Below are 12,209 nucleotides of genomic sequence, written 5' to 3' on the forward strand. Positions count from 1 at the left end.
TGGGTCCGATTGTATCTCTGTGGGTCCCTGTGGGTCCCTCTATGGGTCCCTATGCATCCCTATCTTTCTTGGTGACCTGGATGAGGGCATAGAGTGCAGCCTCAGCAGGTTTGCAGATGACACCAAGCTGGGAGGTGGTGTGGATCTGCCTGAGGGCAGGGCGGCCCTGCAGAGGGATGTAGACAGGCTGGAGCGCTGGGCCGAGGTGAATGGGATGAGGTTCAAGAAGGCCAAGTGCCGGGTTCTGCACTTTGGGCACAACGACCCCATGCAGCGGTACAGACTTGGGGGTGAGTGGCTGGATGAGTGTGAAGAAGAGAAGGAGCTGGGGGTGTTGGTTGGTGCTGGGCTGAACGTGAGCCCACGGTGTGCCCAGGTGGCCAAGAGGGCCGGCGGCATCCTGGCCTGCATCAGAAACAGGGTGGCCAGCAGGAGCAGGGAGCTGAGCATCCCCTGTACTCAGCGCCGGTGAGGCCGCACCTCGAGTGCGGGGTTCGGTTTGGGGCTCCTCACTCCAGGAAAGATGTGGAGGTCCTGGAGCGTGTGCAGAGAAGGGCAGCGAAACGTGCGAGGGGTGTGGAGCACAAGCCTTGTGAGGAGCGGCTGAGGGAGCTGGGATGGTTCGGTGTGGAGAAGAGGAGGCTCGGGGGAGAGCTGATGGCACTGCACAAGCTGCTGAAGGGAGGCTGTGGCGAAGAGGGGTTTGGCCTCCCAGGCAACGAGCAGCACGCGGGGCGATGGCCGCAAGCTGTATCAGAGGAGGTTGAGGTTGGCCGTAAGGAAGAGCTGCTTCTCCCTGAGAGTGCTCAGGCTCTGCAATGGCTGCCCAGGGAGGGGGTGGAGTCGCCGTCCCTGGCGGCGCTCCAGAGGCGTCTGGACGACGTGCTGCATGCTGTGCTTGAGTACCAGTGGTGGCAGTGGTGATGAGGAGGCGCTTGGACTGGATGATCTGAGAGGTCGTTTCCAACCTTGGGATTCTAGGATTCTATGGCTCCCTATGGGTCCCTATGGCTCGCCATATGTCTCTGTGGTTCCCAAAGGGTTCCCTTTAGAGCCCTATGTTTTCCTATCGGTCCCTAAGGGTCTCTAAGGGTCTCTACAGGTTGCTGTGGCTCCCTATGTATCTCCATGGGTCCACATGAGTCCCTATGGGTCCCTATGGTTCTCTTTGGGTCCCTATGGGTCCCGATGGTTCTCCATGTATCTCTATCTGTCCCTTTGGGTCTCTTTGGTTCTCCATGGGTTCCTGTGGTTCTCTATGTGTCCCCTGTGGGTTTCTATGGGTCCCTATGGCTCCATATGCGTTTCTATGGCTCCGAATGTATCTCCAAGGGTCCCTATGTGTCCCTATAGGTCTCCATGCATCTCTATGGGTCTCTATGGGTCCCTAAGCATCCCTAGGTGTACCTATGGGGCTCTATGAGGCCCTATGGGGCCCTACGGGTCCCTATAGGTCCCCATGCATCTGTCTCTATGGGTCCCTATTGGGTGCAATGGGTGCCTATGTGTCCCTAAGGATTCCTATGGGTGCCTATGTGTTTCTATGGGTCTTTATGGGTTGCTATGGGTCGCTGTGTATCTCCATGGGTCCCTATGGGTCCCTACGGGTTTCTGTGGGTCTGAATGGATCTCTATGGCTCCCTATGCACCCCATGGCGCCTTAGGGGTTCCTATGTGTCCCTATGGCTTTCTAGGAGTCCCTATAGCTTCCTGTGGGTTTCTATGGATCCCGATGTGTCCCTATGGATCTTTATGGGTCGCTATGGGTGCCTGTGGCTCCCTATGTCTTTCTACAGATGCCTATGGGTCCCTTTGGGTTTCTATGGGTCGCTGTGTTTCTCTATGATTTTCTATCAGTCTGAACGTATCTCTATGGTTCCCTATGGTTCCCTATGTTCCCCTAGAGGTCTCTGTGGGTCCCTGTGGATCTCTATATGTCTCTATCGGTGCCTATGGGTTGCTATATATCTTTATATTTCCCCATGGTTCTCTACGGTTTTCTATGGATCTCTATGGGTGCCTATGTGTCCCTATGGGTCTCTATGGTTCCCAATGGAATCCCTTACTGCCCTATGGTTTTCTATGCATCTCTATGAGTCCCTATATATCTCTATGATTCCCTATGTGCCCCTATATGTCTCTATGGCTCCCTATGGATCTCTGTTTCTCTAAGTGTCCCGATGTCTCCCTATGTGTCTCTATGGATCTCTATGGTTCCCTATGAATCTCTATGGGTCCCTATGGGTGTCTATGGCTCCCTACGGTCTCTACGGGTCGCTACGGATACCTATGTGTCCCTATGGCTACCTATGTATTTCTATGGGTCCCAAAGGTTTCCTATGGGTCCCAAAGGTTCCCTATGGGTCTGTATGGGTCGCTATATTGCTTATGGGTCCCAATGATTCCCTATGTATCTCTCTGGGTCCCTATGGGTCTGTATGGCTCCCTATGGCTCCCTATGGTTCCCTATGTATTCCTATGGGTCCCAAAGGGTCCCTATGTATCTGTATGGGTTGCTCTGGGTTGCTATGGGTGGCTGTGTATCTCCATGGGTCCCTATGACTCCCTATGGGATTCTATGAGTTCGAATGTATCCCTGTGGGTCCCTATGGGTTCTATAGGTCCCTATAGATCTCTATGGATCCCTTTGGGTCCTTATGGGGTCCTATGCATCCCTATGGCTCGCTATGTGTGTCTATGGCCCCCTGTGGGTCTACGGGTCACTATGGCTCCCTACGGCTCCCTACGGCTCCCTGTGGCTCCCTATAGCTCCCTAAGGCTCCCTATGGGTCCCTATGGTTCACTATGCATCTCTATCTGTCCCTATGGGTCCCTATGTATCTCTATGGCTTTCTGTCGGTCCCTATGGCTCGCCATAGGTCTCTATGGTTCCCAATGGGTCCCTACAAATCCTTATCGTTTTCTATGGCTCCCCATGGGTCCCTATGGTTCCCTATGTATCTCTATGGTTCCCTATGTGCCCCTATAGGTTTCTATGGGTCCCTATGGATCTCTATGTTTCTCTGTGAATGCATATGGGTCTCTATGGCTCCCTATGGGTTTCTATGCATCCAAATGTATCTCTATGGGTCTCTATGATTCTGAATGTATCTCTATGGTCCCCTGTTGGTCCCTATGGTTCCCTATGTATCTCTATGGGTCCGTATGTTCCCCTAGAGGTCTCTATGGTTCCCTATGGATCTCTAGGTGTCTCTATCGGTGCCTATGGGTCGCTGTGGGTCGCTACGTATCTTTATATTTCCCTATGGCTCCCTATGTATCTCTATGGGTCCCTATGGTTAACTATGTATCTCTATGTGTCTCTAGGGGTCCCTGTGGTTCTCCATGTATCTCTTTCTGTCCCTTTGGGTCTTTTTGGTTCTCCATGTGTCCCTGTGGGTTTCTATGGGTCCCTATGGGTCTCCATGGGTCCCTATGGTTCCCTATGTATGTCTATAGGTCCCTATGTGCCCCTATAGGTCTCCAGGGGTCCCTATGGTTCCTTATGGATCTCTATGGGTCCTTAAGTGCCCCTATAGGTCTGTATGGGTCCCTATGACTACATATGCGTTTGTATGGGTACGAATGTATCTCTATGGGTCCCTATAGGTCCCCTACACGTCCCTATAGGTCCCCATGCATTTATCTCTATGGGTCCCTATTGGGTGCAATTGGTGCCTATGGGTTCCTAAGGATTCCTATGGGTCCCTATGGCTTTCTAGGAGTCCCTATGGCTTCCTGTGGGTTTCTATGGATCCCGATGTGTCCCTATGGATCTTTATGGGTCGCTATGGGTGCCTGTGGCTCACTAAGGCTTTCTACAGATGCCTATGGGTCCCTTTGGGTTTCTATGGGTCGCTATGTTTCCCTATGATTTTCTATGAGTCTGAACGTATCTCTATGGTTCCCTATTGATGGTTCCCCATGTGATGTGGTCTACCTAGACTTCAGCAAAGCCTTTGGCACTGTCTCCCACAGCATTCTCCTGCAGAAGCTGGCAGCCAGAGGCTTGGATGGATGCACTCTTGGCTGGGTGAGGAGCTGGCTGGAGGGCCGGGCTCAGAGAGTGGTGGTGAATGGAGTCAAATCCAGCTGGCGACCGGTCGTGAGCGGTGTTCCCCAGGGCTCGGTGCTGGGGCCTGTCCTCTTCAGTATCTTTATTGATGACCTCGATGAGGGCATCGAGTGCACCCTCAGTAAATTCGCAGATGGCACCAAATGGGCTGGAAGTGTGGATCTGCCTGGGGGTAGCGAGGCCCTGCAGAGGGATCTGGACAGGCTGGAGAGCTGGGCTGAAGCCAATAGGATGAGTTTCAACAAGGCCAAATGCCGGGTCCTGCACTTCGGCCACAACAACCCCAGGCGACACTGCAGGCTTGGGGCGGTGTGGCTGGAGGACGGCGTAGAGGAAATGGACCTGGGGGTATGGATGGATGCTGGGCTGAACATGAGCCCACAGTGTGCCCAGGTGGCCAAGAAGGCCAAGGGCAGCCTGGCTTGCATCAGAAACAGCGCTGCAAGCAGGAGCAGAGAGGTGATTGTGCCCTGTGCTCAGCACTGGTGAGGCCGCACCTCGAGTGCTGTGTCCAGTTTTGGGCCCCTCACTGCAAGAAAGACATTGAGGCCCTGGAACGTGTTCAAAGGAGGGCAACGAAATGGTGAGGGGTCTGGAACACAGGGCTGCTGAGGAGAGGCTGAAGGAGCTGGGGTTGTTCAGCCTGGAGGAGAGGAGGCTCAGGGGAGACCTCACTGCTCTCTATGGCTGCCTGAAGGGAGGTTGTGGTGAGCTGGGGGTCGGCCTCTGCTCTCGTGTCATCAGTGATAGGAGCAGGGGGAATGGCTTCAAGCTGCGGCAGGGGAGATTCAGGCTGGACATGAGGAAGTGTTACTGTTCAGAAAGGGTGGTCAGGCACTGGAATGGATGCCCAGGGAGGTGGTGGAGTCACCGAGCCTGGGGGTGTTCAAGGAAAGGCTGCATGTTGTGCTGAGGGACGTGGTTCAGTGGGAGCTACTGGGAATGGGTGAACGGTTGGACTGGGTGATCTTTGAGGTCTTTTCCAACCTTGGTGATTCTATGATTCTGTGATTCTATTGGTCTCTACGGTTCCCTATATTCCTCTACGGGTCCCTATGGATCTCTATGGCTCTCTATCGGTGCCTATGGGTCGCTGTGGGTTGCTCTATATCTTTATATTTCCCTATGGGTCCCTATAGGTCCCCATATATCTCTAAGGGTGCCTACGTGTCCCTACATGTCCCTATGCGTCCCTACGGGTCCCTATAGTTTTCTATGGGTCTCTATGAGTCCCTATATATCTCTATGATTCCCTATGTGCCCCTATATGTCTCTATGGGTCCCTAGGGGGATCTCTATGTTTCTCTCTGTGTGCCTATGGGTCTCTATGGGTCACTGTATATCTCTTTATGGCTCGCCATAGGTCTGTAAATGTCCCTATGGGTCCCTATGTGTCTCTATGGGTCCCCCTGTTTCCCTATGAATCTCTATGGGTCCCTATGGGTGTCTATGGCTCCCTATGGTCTCTATGGGTCGCTACGGATACCTATGTGTCCCTACGGCTCCCTATGGGTCCCTATGTATCCCTATGGGTCCCCATGGGTCCCTATGTGTCTCTATGTATCTATAGGTCGTCATGGGTCGCTATGGGTCACTATGTATCTCCATGGGTCCCTATGACTCCCTATGGGTTTCTATGGGTTCGAATGTATCCCTGTGGGTCCCTATGGGTCCGTATAAGTCCCTATAGATCTCTATGGGTCCCTATGGGTCCTTATGGGGCCCTATGCATTCCTATGGCTCGCTATGTGTGTCTAAGGCCCCCTGTGGGTCTATGGGTCGCTATGGCTCCCTATGGCGCCCTATGGCTCCCTATTTCTCCCTTTGTATCCCTATGGGTCCCTATGGTTCACTATGCATCTCTATCGGTCCCCATGAGTCCCCATGGGTCCCTTTGTATCTCTATGGGTCTCTATGGGTCTCTTTGGGTCGCTATGGGTCCCTATGTATCTCTATGGCTTTCTATCGGTCCCTATGGCTCGCCATAGGTCTCTATGGTTCCCGAAGAGTCCGTACAAATCCCCATCGTTTTCTATGGGTTCCCTATGTATCTCTATGGGTCCTATGAGCCCGTATAGCTCTGCATGGGTCCCTATGGCTCCCTATGGGTCAATCTGGGTCCCTATGAGTTTATATGGGACTGAATGTATCTCTATGGGGCTCTATGCAGCCCTATGTCTCCCTATGGTTCTCTATGGGTCCCTATGAGTTTATATGGGACTGAATGTATCTGTATGGGTCCCTATAGCTCGCCGTAGGTCTCTGTGGGTCTCTATGGGTCACTATATGTCCCTATTTATCACTATGGTTCCCTATGGTTCCCTATGGGTCCCTATGGGTCCCTATGTATCTTTATCTGTCCCTATGGCTGATACATAAAGATACATAAAGATGTATATATAGATAAAGATGTATATATAGAAAATAGCTCCTTATGGATCCCTATGGCTCCCTACGGGTTTCTATGGGTCCGAATGTATCTCTATGGGTCCCTATGCATCCCCATGGCTTCTTAGGGGTCCCCATGTGTTCCTATGGCTTCCTATGGGTTTCTATGGATTCCTATGGGTCCCTCTGGATCTTTATGGGTCCCTATTGTTCCCTGTGGGTCTCCATGGGTCCCTATGGACCTCTGTGTGTCTCAGTCTCTGCCTATGGGTCACTGTGGGTCGCTATACATCTTTATGGGTCCCTATGTGTCCCTATAGGTCCCCATGCATCTCTATGGGTCTCTATTGGGTGCAATGGGTGCCCATGGTTCCCTATGGGTTTCTATGGGTCGCTATGGGTGCCTATTTGTCTCCGTGGGTCCCTATGTGTGCCTATGGGTCTCTATGGGTTGCTATGGGTCCCTATAAGTACCTATGCAGCCCTATGGTTCTCAATGGTTCCTTATAGTTCCCTATGGGTCCCTATGTGTTCCTGTGGGTCCCTATGCGTCCCTATGTGTTCCTATGCGACTCCATGTGTCGCTTTGGGTCGATATGGGTCGCTATGTATCTCCATGGGTCCCTGTTGCTCCCTGTGGGTTTCTATGGGTCCGAATGTATGTCAATGGGTCCATATGGGTCCATATAGGTCCCCATGCATCTCTAAGGGTCCCTATGCATTTCTACAGTCCCTATGGATCCCAATGGTTTCTATGGGTCTGAATGTATGTCTATGGGTCCCTATGCAGCCCTATGGTTCTCTTGGGTTCCCTGTGGGTAATTATGGTTCTCCATGGGTCCCTATGGGTCCCTATGTATCTCTATGAGTCCCTCTGTGCCCCTATAGGTCTCTTTGTGTCTCTATGGGTGCCTATGGGTCTCTATGGGTGCCTATGTGTTTCTATGGTTCCCTATGTGTCTCTATGGATCCCTAGAAGACACTGTGACTCCCTATGGGCCCCTATGTGCCCCTAGAGGTCTCTATGGGTCCCTATGGATCTGTATGGGTCGCTAGGGGTCACTGTATATCTCCATTGGTCCCTATGGCTCCCTGTAGGTCCCCATGCATCTGTATGGGTCTCTATTGGGTACAATGGGTCCCTATGAGTTTGTATGGGTCTGAATGTATCCCTATGGTTCTTTATGGGTCCCTATGGGTCTCCATGGGTCTCCATGGGTGTCTATGGCTCCCTCTGGGTTTCTATGGGTCCTTATGTATCTCTCTGGGTCCCTATGTTTCCCTATATATCCCTATAGATCTCTATGGGTCCTTATGGGTCCCTATGGGGCCCTATTCATCCCCATGGCTCCTTAGGGGTCCCTATGGGGCCCTATGGGTCCTATGGGTCCCTGTGGCTCCCTATGCAGCCCTATGGATTTCTATGCAGCCCTATGGTCCTCTATGGTCCTCTATGGTTCCCTACAGGTTCCTATGGGTCTCTACGGGTTTCTATGGGTCTCTATGGGTTTCTATGGGTCTGAATGTATCTGTATGGGTCCCTATAGTTCTATCTATGGGTCTCTATGGGTCTCTATGTGTCTCTATGGGTCACTATATTTCACTATGGGTCCCTATTTATCACTATGTTTCTTTATGGGTCCCTATGGGTCCCTGTGGGTCCCTATGGGTCTCTATGGCTCCATATGGATCCCTATGGTTCTGTATGTATCTCTATCTTTCCCTATGGCTCTCTATAGCTCCCTATGGATCCCTATGGATCCCTATGAGTTTCTATGGGTCTGAATGTATCTCTGTGGGCCTCTATGTCTCCATGTGTGTCCCTATGGCTCTCCATAAGTTTATATGGTTCCCTGTGGGTCCCTATACAGCCCTATGGTTTTCTATGGGTCCCTGAGGGTCACTGTAGCTCCCTATGGGTCGCTATGGGTCCCTATGAGTTTCCCTGGGACTGAATGTATCTCTACAGGTCCCTATGCAGTCCTATGGATCTCTAAGGGTCCCTATGCGTCTCTATAGCTCCCAATATCCCATGGTTCCTTATGTAACCTTATGAGTCTCCCTGCGTCTCTGTGGGTCCCTATCGGTCCTTACATCTCGCCATAGGTCTCTATGGGTCTCTGTGGGTCTCCATGTTTCTCTGTGAGTCCCTATGAGTTTCTATGGGTCTCTATGTATCCCTATGGGTACCTATGTAGCCCTGTAGTTCTCCATGGGTCCCTATGGGTCTCTATAGCTCTCTATGGGTCTCTATAGGTCCCTATGGATCCCTATGAGTTTCTATGGGTCCGGATGTACCTCTATGGTTCCCTATGGGTCCCTATGGTTCCCTACGTTCCCCTATGGATCTCTATGGGTCCCTATGGATCTCTAGGTGTCTCTATCAGTGCCTATGGGTCGCTGTGGGTCGCTATGTATCTTTATATTTCCCTATGGGTCCCTATAGGCCCCTGTCATGGTTCTACATTTTTATGGTTCCAGTATTCCACTCCAAACATCACGCAGTGAACGGGGCATTAAAGTGTCACTGCCCCAGTCCCAGGTTCCCATCCCTGCACATGGCAGCAGTCCCGGGATCTGGCCCTTCCGGGTGGGGGGGCGCTCTCTTGCTGCCTGGCAGTGGGTGCTGGAGGTGCTTTCCTGTCTCTTTATGGGTCCCTGTGGGTCCCTATAGGTCGCTATGATTTTCTCTGGGTCTGAATGTATCTCTATGGATCCCTATGCAGCCTTGTAGTTCTCCATGGGTCCCTATGGGTCTCTATGGCTCCATATGGCTCCCTATGGTTCCTTACGTGTCGCTATGGGTCGCGATGGGTTGCTATGTATCTCCATGGGTCCCTATGACTCCCTATGGTTTTCTCTGGGTCCGATTGTATCTCTGTGGGTCCCTGTGGGTCCCTCTATGGGTCCCTATGCATCCCTATCTTTCTTGGTGACCTGGATGAGGGCATAGAGTGCAGCCTCAGCAGGTTTGCAGATGACACCAAGCTGGGAGGTGGTGTGGATCTGCCTGAGGGCAGGGCGGCCCTGCAGAGGGATGTAGACAGGCTGGAGCGCTGGGCCGAGGTGAATGGGATGAGGTTCAAGAAGGCCAAGTGCCGGGTTCTGCACTTTGGGCACAACGACCCCATGCAGCGGTACAGACTTGGGGGTGAGTGGCTGGATGAGTGTGAAGAAGAGAAGGAGCTGGGGGTGTTGGTTGGTGCTGGGCTGAACGTGAGCCCACGGTGTGCCCAGGTGGCCAAGAGGGCTGGCGGCATCCTGGCCTGCATCAGAAACAGGGTGGCCAGCAGGAGCAGGGAGCTGAGCATCCCCTGTACTCAGCGCCGGTGAGGCCGCACCTCGAGTGCGGGGTTCGGTTTGGGGCTCCTCACTCCAGGAAAGATGTGGAGGTCCTGGAGCGTGTGCAGAGAAGGGCAGCGAAACGTGCGAGGGGTGTGGAGCACAAGCCTTGTGAGGAGCGGCTGAGGGAGCTGGGATGGTTCGGTGTGGAGAAGAGGAGGCTCGGGGGAGAGCTGATGGCACTGCACAAGCTGCTGAAGGGAGGCTGTGGCGAAGAGGGGTTTGGCCTCCCAGGCAACGAGCAGCACGCGGGGCGATGGCCGCAAGCTGTATCAGAGGAGGTTGAGGTTGGCCGTAAGGAAGAGCTGCTTCTCCCTGAGAGTGCTCAGGCTCTGCAATGGCTGCCCAGGGAGGGGGTGGAGTCGCCGTCCCTGGCGGCGCTCCAGAGGCGTCTGGACGACGTGCTGCATGCTGTGCTTGAGTACCAGTGGTGGCAGTGGTGATGAGGAGGCGCTTGGACTGGATGATCTGAGAGGTCGTTTCCAACCTTGGGATTCTAGGATTCTATGGCTCCCTATGGGTTCCTATGGGTCCTTATGGGGCCCTATGCCTCCCTATGGCTCCCTATGTGTGTCTATGGCTCCCTATGGGTCTCTATGGCTCCCTATGGGTTTCTATGTGCCCAAATGAATCTCTGTGTGTCCCTACGGCTCCCAATAGATCCCAATAGATCTCTATGGGTCTCCATGGGTCCCTCTGGTTCCCTATGTATCTCTATGGGTCGCTCTGTGTCGCTATGGCTCCCTATGTGCGTCTATGGCTCCCTATGGCTCCCTATGGCTCCCTATGTTTCTCTATGAATGCCTATGCGTCTCTATGGCTCCCTATGGGTTTCTATGTGTCCATATATATCTCTATGGTCCGTATGGTCCCCATATATCCCAATAGATCTCTATGGGTCTCCATGGGTCCCTGTGCTTCCCTATGTATCCTTATGAGTCTCTATAGGTTGCTATGGGTCGCTATCTCTCCCTATGTGTCCCTATGGGTCCCTATGAGTTCCTATGGGACTCAATGTATCTCTATGGGTCCTTAAGGGTCCCTATGGTTCCTATGGGTCCCTTTGGCTCCCTATGAGTCGCTATGGGTCCCAGTGTGTCCCTATGTGTCCCTTTGGGTCCCTATGGATCTCTATGGGTCCCTAGATGTCCCTATGGGTCCGTATGCATCTCTATAGCTCCCAATATCTCCCTATGGTTCCTTTTGTATCCTTATGGGTCTCTCTGGGTCTCTATGGCTCCCTATGATTTTCTGTGGGTCTGAATGTAACCCTATATTAATTTATGGGTCCCAAAGGGTCCCTATCGGTCCCTATGGATCTCCATGTGTCCCTGTGGTTCCCTGTGGATCCTTATGGGTCCCTATGCAGCCCTATGTTTCTCTATGGTTTTCTACAGGTCGCTTAGGGTCCCATTGGGTCGCCATATGTCTCTATGGGACCCAGTGGGTCCCTATGGGTCTGAATGGATTTCTATGTGTCTTCATCGGTCTCTATGGCTCCCTATGGGTCCCTATCGGTCCCTATGGCTCGCCATATCTCTCTATGGTTCCTTAAGGGTTCCCTTTAGAGCCCTGTGGTTTTCAATGGGTCCCTAGGGGTCCCTATGTATCACTATGGGTCTCTATGCGTCCCTATGAGTTTCTATGTGTCTGAATGTACCCCAATGGGTACCTATGTAGCCCTGTAGTTCTCCATGGGTACCTATGGGTCCCTACAGGTCTCTATAGCTCTCTATGGCTCTCTATGGCTCTCTATGGGTCCCTACGGATCCCAAAGAGTTTCTATGGGTCTGAATGTATCTCTATGGGTCCCTATGGGTCCCAGTTGCACGCCATAGGTCCCTATGGGACTCTATGGGACTCTATGTATCCCTATGGCTCACAATAGGTCCAAATGGGTCCCTATGGTTTACTATGGATCCCTATGGGTCCCTATGGGTCGCTATGATTTTCTCTGGGTATTAATGTATCTCTGTATATCCCTATGCAGACCTTTAGTTCTCAATGGGTCTCTATGGGTCTCTATGGCTCCATATGGCTCCCTATGGGTCTCTATGTGTCCAAATGTATCTCTATGGGTCCCTACGGCTCCCTATAGATCCCAATAGATCTCTATGGGTCCCTATGGGTCCCTATACAGCTTACGGTTTTCTATGGATCTCTATGCAGCCCTATGAGACTCTATGAGTCTCTATGGGTCTTCATGGGTCCCTATGGATCACTATGTTTCTCTATCGGTGCCTATGGCTCCCCATGGCTCCCTACGGGTCTCTCTGGGTCCCTGTCGTTCCCTATCAGTCCCTATCAGTCCCTATCTGTCCCTTTCGGTCCCTATGACTCGCCATAGGTCCCTATGGGTCCCTATGCGGCCCTATGGCTCGCCATAGGTCTCTACGGGTCCCTA

General features: G+C 52.5%; 1 long non-coding RNA gene across 3 annotated transcripts in view; it reads left to right on the forward strand.

The window, feature by feature from the left end:
- Nucleotides 1-5,105: 5,105 nt before the first annotated feature.
- Nucleotides 5,106-12,209, forward strand: part of LOC128075087 (uncharacterized) — a 65,125-nt gene continuing 58,021 nt past the window's right edge. Inside the window, exons 1-4 of one of the 3 annotated variants that reach the window (XR_008203638.1) lie at nucleotides 5,106-5,154; nucleotides 10,476-10,495; nucleotides 11,534-11,563; nucleotides 11,804-11,863. This is a non-coding gene — a long non-coding RNA (uncharacterized LOC128075087). Of the gene's footprint in view, nucleotides 5,155-7,628; nucleotides 7,662-10,475; nucleotides 10,496-10,693; nucleotides 10,714-11,533; nucleotides 11,564-11,803; nucleotides 11,864-12,209 lie in introns of those variants that run through there. The other 2 variants (XR_008203637.1, XR_008203639.1) reach the window with 2 other exon arrangements.

This window comes from Tympanuchus pallidicinctus, unplaced genomic scaffold, assembly GCF_026119805.1.
Source record: "Tympanuchus pallidicinctus isolate F22 unplaced genomic scaffold, pur_lepc_1.0 scaffold118, whole genome shotgun sequence".
Lineage (NCBI taxonomy): Eukaryota > Metazoa > Chordata > Aves > Galliformes > Phasianidae > Tympanuchus > Tympanuchus pallidicinctus.